The 6267-nt window shown below is 50.1% G+C and overlaps 1 long non-coding RNA gene across 1 annotated transcript; it reads right to left on the reverse strand.

The window, feature by feature from the left end:
• Positions 1-1226: 1226 nt before the first annotated feature.
• LOC134480724 (uncharacterized) lies at positions 1227-5928 on the reverse strand. Its single transcript, XR_010055481.1, has 2 exons — positions 5821-5928; positions 1227-5001 (listed from the first exon to the last, which is right to left on the reverse strand). It is a non-coding gene; the product is annotated as an uncharacterized LOC134480724 (long non-coding RNA).
• Between the last annotated feature and the right edge of the window lie 339 nt (positions 5929-6267).

The raw sequence follows: 6267 nt of genomic DNA on the forward strand, positions 1-6267 counted from the left end.
CTACCCGTGACACAGATATCCCTGCGGGGGGACGGGGGAGGGGAAACCTGAGCTGTTTACTCAAACCTGGTCAGCTCCCTTCCCCTGCTCCAGCTGCGGGTGCGGCTGGTGGCCTTCAGAGTGTGGGCCTATGTCCTTGCCCATAGTAAGCAGGGTATCCAACTGTCAACAGCCTGGGGACTTGGTGGAGGTGCAAAATCTAGTGCCTGCTCCACACTGGGTCAGAAGCTGGAGCTGGGTTTGGACCATTTCAGTGAGGTGCCTGAGGCAGGGAGGATGGTGCCGCTGCCCCGTAGGATCGCATTGCCCAGACTCTCAGCATCTTGCTACCGGGTGCTGGTACATCCTTGTCTTATAGTTGTGGGTGCTTGGGAAGTTAACACAACTGGGGATGCAGCCTGCGAACGCTCCTCCCAGCCTCTGTCCACTCTTTGCCTGCTACCCACCTATTTGCCCGCCCCTGGCATGTTCTGGGTGGGGAGGCAAGGGAAGCCCAGAGGGTATTGGGGTGCTCAATACCAGAATGAAGGTGGGGGTGAGTCCTTTTCCTTTTTGGTGTTTAGTTTTCCCTATTCTGTTCTCTGCTCAGCCACTCCATCTGGGACAGGTAAGGTACTGTGTGTCCCAAGGATGGGGGCAGCCAGACAAGGCTTCCTTGTCCACTGAGCTCTGATGTCAGGTCTAACACACCCACCTGGGTCTAGAAGCATCTTACAGGGCCCGGTGGGTTCTGGAAGATTCCCTAGGTGCCATAGTGGGTGGAGCAGATTCCACAGTGGTGGAGTGGTACGGTAAGCACTTGCTGTGTGGTGCAAATGGGCATGTGCCATCAAAGCATCCTCCGCCTTTAAAGATTTATCTGTTTTATGCGTGGCTGTTTTGCTTGCCTCTTTGTATGTGTGCGCACCACGAGCATGCCTAGCTCCAGGGAGGTCAAAAGAGGACACCAGACTCCTTGGAACTGGAGTTGCAGACCGTTGTGAGCCACCTGAGATGGGTGCTGGAAACAGAATCAGCTCCTCAGGAAGAGCAGACAGTGAGTGCTCTTAACCACTGAGCCATCCATCCAGTCCTATGCTTTGTTTTTAAAGCAAACATTTAATCGCATGATATCCAAGGAATATTTATGTATATAGAGGGGGGAAAAAACCCAGAAACTAAAGAAAAGTATAGAAGAACACATTATCTGTGCTTCCCCCCCATGCCTGGAAATGAAAGATGGCCTCTTTTCTGCCTTTTTATTCTTGTTTATTTTTACAAACTTGCAGCCACATTGTATCTTGCTTCTCCCCCCCCCCCCCCCCCCGCTCACATTGGAATTCTATTCCTTAAATACTTCTTAAACCACGCATCTATTTCCCTTCAGTGGCTGCATCCCAGCGAAGCATTCCCAGTGTGAATAAATTATTTCCCATGTCTTTCTCAGGCTGTGTGAGCGGCGGCTTGTGATTTCGATACCAACTGAAGCCCTGCACTTGGGTGCCAGGCAGGGGTGAGCTCCTTTGTCTTTGATGCCTGGCACTGGAGCCAAGGCTGGGATAAGGAGAAGTCAGTCAGACAGCGGAGACTGAACTTAACTTTTGCTGTGGCATTTGGGGATAACAGATCAAACACTCCTCCTGCCCCACGACAGCTGGCAGCATTTGGCATCTTGGGCTGTGAGGGAGGTGCAGCGAAGCTTCCTGGGAATCAATTGAGTTGGAGCTGTCAGAGGAGTAGGCTGGGCTGGGCTTGGGTTCTGACCATGCTAGCCAGTGGAGGATGCTCTGAGAGCTGCCTTTTGCTTTGGGGGACCTGAGGCAGTATCCTTCCTGGTGCCAGGGAGAGAAGCAGGACTGGCACAGACCTTGGGAGTAAACGGCAGGAAGATCTGAAGTTTAAGGTCAGTTCTTGGATACTTTTGGAGTTCTACGGTAGGCTGGGCCAGATACCCTGTATAAAAAAACAAGTACGCTAACAAACAAATAAAACTTAAAAAGGCAGGCAGGCAAAGTGGTCAGCTCACAGCATAGAAATGAATGAACAGTCTCTTAGGGTTACCATTGCTACAATGAAACACCATGACCAAAGAAACTTGGGGAGGAAAGGGCTTATTGGTTTACAGGTCCACAGCACTGTTCCCGGTTGAAGGAATTCAGGACAGGAACCCAAACAGGGCAGGAACCTGGAGGCAGGAGCTGATGCAGAAGCCATGGAGGAGTGCTGCTGACTGGCTTGCTCCCCGTGGCTTGCTCAGTCTGCTTCTTATAGAACCCAGGAGCACCAGCCCAGGGATGGCTCTACCCATATGGGCTGAGCCCTCCTTCATCAATCAGTAATTAAGAAAATGCCCTACAGCTGGATCTTATGGACTCATTTTCTCAATCGAGGTTCCCTCCTTTCAGATAAACCTAGCTTGTGTCAAGTTGACATAAGACCAGCAGACGGCATACAGATCAGTCTCCAGCAGTCCGACACCAGGCAAGAGGCAGCAGCTGTAGTTCAGTTCTGAAGGAACTGCAAGGTTTGCCAGCCAGCCCGAGGTGAGGCTGTGGAGGAACTTCCCAGCAGTTCTTGGGCGAGCTTCTCTCATCCGAGGCATAGCTGAAGAATAGGAAGGCGGAGCAAACCAAATCAATGCTCAGTACTAGTCTCCCACTGTCTGTGGGGCCACATTTATATTCCTTCATCAAGAGTCCTTTCACATGTCTGGTTTAGCAAGATATCCTTTCACCTGTGTGCCCCAGCAAAGTGTTAGAACTGACATAACTGACTTTCCAAAGAAACCAGAAGTTTCCACTTCAGGAGACTCTGTATCAAAGCAGACAAACTGAATGAGGTCCAAAGATCACTAAGGTCTTGTGTCCCCTGGATCATGCCTATGACTAAATGAAGTTTCCAAGAGTCATTATGGAGTGAGAAACACAAGCACAGAAACTATGAACACAGCAAAACTCTATGTGCGTAAGGAACAAGGAAGCAGAACAAACATCCAGTCATCTGTGCAGCAGCATACCTGTGGGGCAGCAACAGGAGCCTCTCAGGGCCGTGGTTATTGGAAGAGCTTTAACCTTTCTGTTAAAACCACAGAGAGCCAAGGGGTTGGGGATTTAGCTCAGCGGTAGAGCGCTTGCCTAGCGAGCGCAAGGCCCTGGGTTCGGTCCCCAGCTCCGAAAAAAAAAAAAAAAAAAAAAGAAAAACCACAGAGAGCCCTTCAGACTAATCACGGGGACAGAGCATGGACAGATACTCCACTGTCACTGTGACATAGCACCTGACAAGAAGGAACTTGAGGGAGGGAACATTTGTTTCAGCTCCCAGCTCCAATGGGTACAGTCTATCATGGTGACGAAGTTACAGTGGCAGGGTGTGAGGTGATGGGTCACATTGTATCCATCCTCCACAGGAAGAAGAGACAGATGAAGGCTGGTGCCCTTCCCCCTTTTATTCAGTCCAGGACCACACTCCTTGGCATGGTGGCACCTACATCCAGGGTGAGCCTTCCAGGTCAGTTAAGCCAGTCTAGAAACTCCCTCACAGGTATGCCCAGAGGGTTTATTCCCTGGTGACCCTCTATCCTGCCAGGCTGTCAATTTATGTTAATCATAGCATAGGGCAAATTACTGCCTTCTATAAGCAATATTTAGGGGTTCAAATGGTGCACACTCATGCAACAGCAAGTATCCACAGTGTGCGTGTGTGTGTGTGTGTGTGTGTGTGTGTGTGGTGTGTGTGTCCTTTCTCTAGTCACATGGTGTGAGAGAAGTGGGGGGGGTGGAGAGAGGACAGACACAGATCAGTGTAATAGAGAAAGGGAGAGAGAGAGATGGAGAGACAGAGAGATACAAAGATCTATACAAAGATAGATCAAGAAAGGCATCCAGAGATGATAGAGAAGACAGAGAGGCAGAGCAATAGGAGGCAGAGGTAGAAAGCAGAGAGACAGAGAGAGAGGTCCAAACAGGGCAGTGCAGTTACTCTCGAAAACAACCCAGCAGTGGTGGTTACAATAAGAAAGACCCCCCATAGGCTCACGTTTGCAGATCGATCCCCAGTTGATAGCTGTTTGGAGAGGATTAGGAGGTGTGGCCTTGCTGAAGGAGCTGTGTCACTAAGGATGGAGTCTCAAGAACTCGAGAACTTCGGACCTTCGGACCGTTAGTAGTGTGCTCTCTTTGCTTCTTGATGGAGGTGTGAGCCCTCAAGCTCCCGCTCCAGCTGCCCTACCTGTGCCTGTTGGAAAGCGGACCTAGTGTTATGGACCCCAATTCCCCAAGCCCCAAATACACATTCTCTAGTGCTCTTGGTGTTCTATCACGGCCATAGCAAAGCTAATAGAACTCTGACCTCTGAAGGGAGCATTGGGAGCCTAGCAAACTACAGACTGGTGGCCAGGCAGGGAGGGTGGAGGTGGGTGGAGAGACATGGGGAGTCTCCAGTCTGAGGCTACCACACGAGGCAAGGACTTCTCTGGACCTAGAGGAGAGACCGGATTCGGAGACCAGGATGCCACAGTGGGGACTTTCTGCCTGGGCCATGTTGGTTCCGTGAAGAGATTTTTTCCTCTGTGCCAAGCATGGCCAGCCTTTTGACATGGCCATGACATAGGAAGTTCAGGCTGAGAACTATGCAATGGAGTTACGAAGATTTCTTTTTCTTTTTCTTATGTTTTGAGTAACTTCACAATTTTGTGTTGTGCTGCACGCAGGCACAGGCCGCAGGCTGGATATACCTGCTTCTAGAAACTTCCATTTTCCTCCAAGCAGAGTTCTGACCCGAGCTGCTGACCCAGAAGACGAAATGAGAAGAGAGATAGACTGGAAAGTTCATTCCGGCTTAATCCAGGTGGAATTTCATCAGAGCTCCTGGAGAGTGTGACAGCAGCGTGCCTGGGAGGGAGCTGCGGCGGGAGGAGAGGCGCTTCCCCCAGGTGGGCGGGCCCTGAAGGGTGGAGGAGGGGCGGAGAGAGGGGGGCGGCCGCTGCTGCTGCTGCTCGGCTTCCTGGGGCTTCCTGGGACCTAGCTGTAGGATGAAGGGCAGGATACTGTATTCATTTGTGCTTTCAGACCCGTCTTCCCCAGGAAGTGATTAGCCAGGCAGACCTGTTGTCCTACGGAGGAGCACGTTACCCGGCGGATGTAATTACCCGTTCGCTCTGTTATTAGCTGGGGTAAGAGATTGAGGCTCTCGCCCTGCTCCTGCATTTCAAAGCTTACTCACACGCCCGCATCCCCGATATCAGAGCACAATGAGACTTTTTTGAATTCAATTAAGCATTTGCCTACTGTGACTCTTTATTCATCGCAAATTGTCTCAGTAAATAATCTTCATCAAAAGTCAGAACCAATCCCCATTAGTTGTTTAGATTAATTAATGGGTCCCCCCGGAGCCACCCAAATGAATTCAATTTGAACGTCAACAACTTGCGGTGGAGTTTCCCAGGCTGGCATTAAGACAATATCAAACCTGCAATAAGTCACATTTAAAATGTTAATTCAGGGAAGCTTCCCATTTACAGTATTTAATTAAATCTTTAAATAAACGGCGCGGGCTCAGGACCAGATGGTTCTGCATTTTCATTGTGGAGCGGAGCCTCGAAGTCATCGAGGGAAGTATATTGGAGGCGCAGCATAGATAAGTAGGATATATGGAGCAATAAAATCTAATCTGGTTTCCAGTGGGGAGATTTGGTGTATGTACACAACCCAGGCTCAAATTGTAAGTTAATTACATTAACCCCGGTGTACTCGGGGATCTGAGCAGCCCGAGATGAAATTAGTCTTTTTCCTATCCTAAGATTCTTTTCAACTTCACTATATTAATTTTTAGCCAAATACTTACTCATAAGGAAAATTGAAGTTAATGTAACCAAAGAGAAAGGAACGCGGCCTTAATATTCTGAAGGGATTACGGAGACCCGAGGAAACGAGCTGTGCAAATGTCACTGGCTTGGGGTGGATTTATGCAGTGGGGTAAGGGAGAGCGATAAAGACGCCAATGAGACCTTCCTCTGCCATGGCTCCGCCCCGCCACCGCCCCGCCCACTGCCACACCACGCCCATCGCCCTGCCCAGCCAGGGTTCTTAAAGGGCCTAAATAAGCATCCAGCCAGGTGCTTAGCTGTGAATAGATAGTCTTCATTGGTTCTTGAGACCCCCAGGAAGTGTGAATTCTCAGAACTCAGCGTCTTTATCTGAAGACACCTGCCCTTTGGGCTTTGGGGGAAGAGACTGGTCACCTCCCAGCCCCTTTTCAGGGCACCCAGAAGAATGCTTTGTCCACCTCACC

Source organism: Rattus norvegicus, chromosome 10, assembly GCF_036323735.1.
Source record: "Rattus norvegicus strain BN/NHsdMcwi chromosome 10, GRCr8, whole genome shotgun sequence".
NCBI classification, from domain to species: domain Eukaryota; kingdom Metazoa; phylum Chordata; class Mammalia; order Rodentia; family Muridae; genus Rattus; species Rattus norvegicus.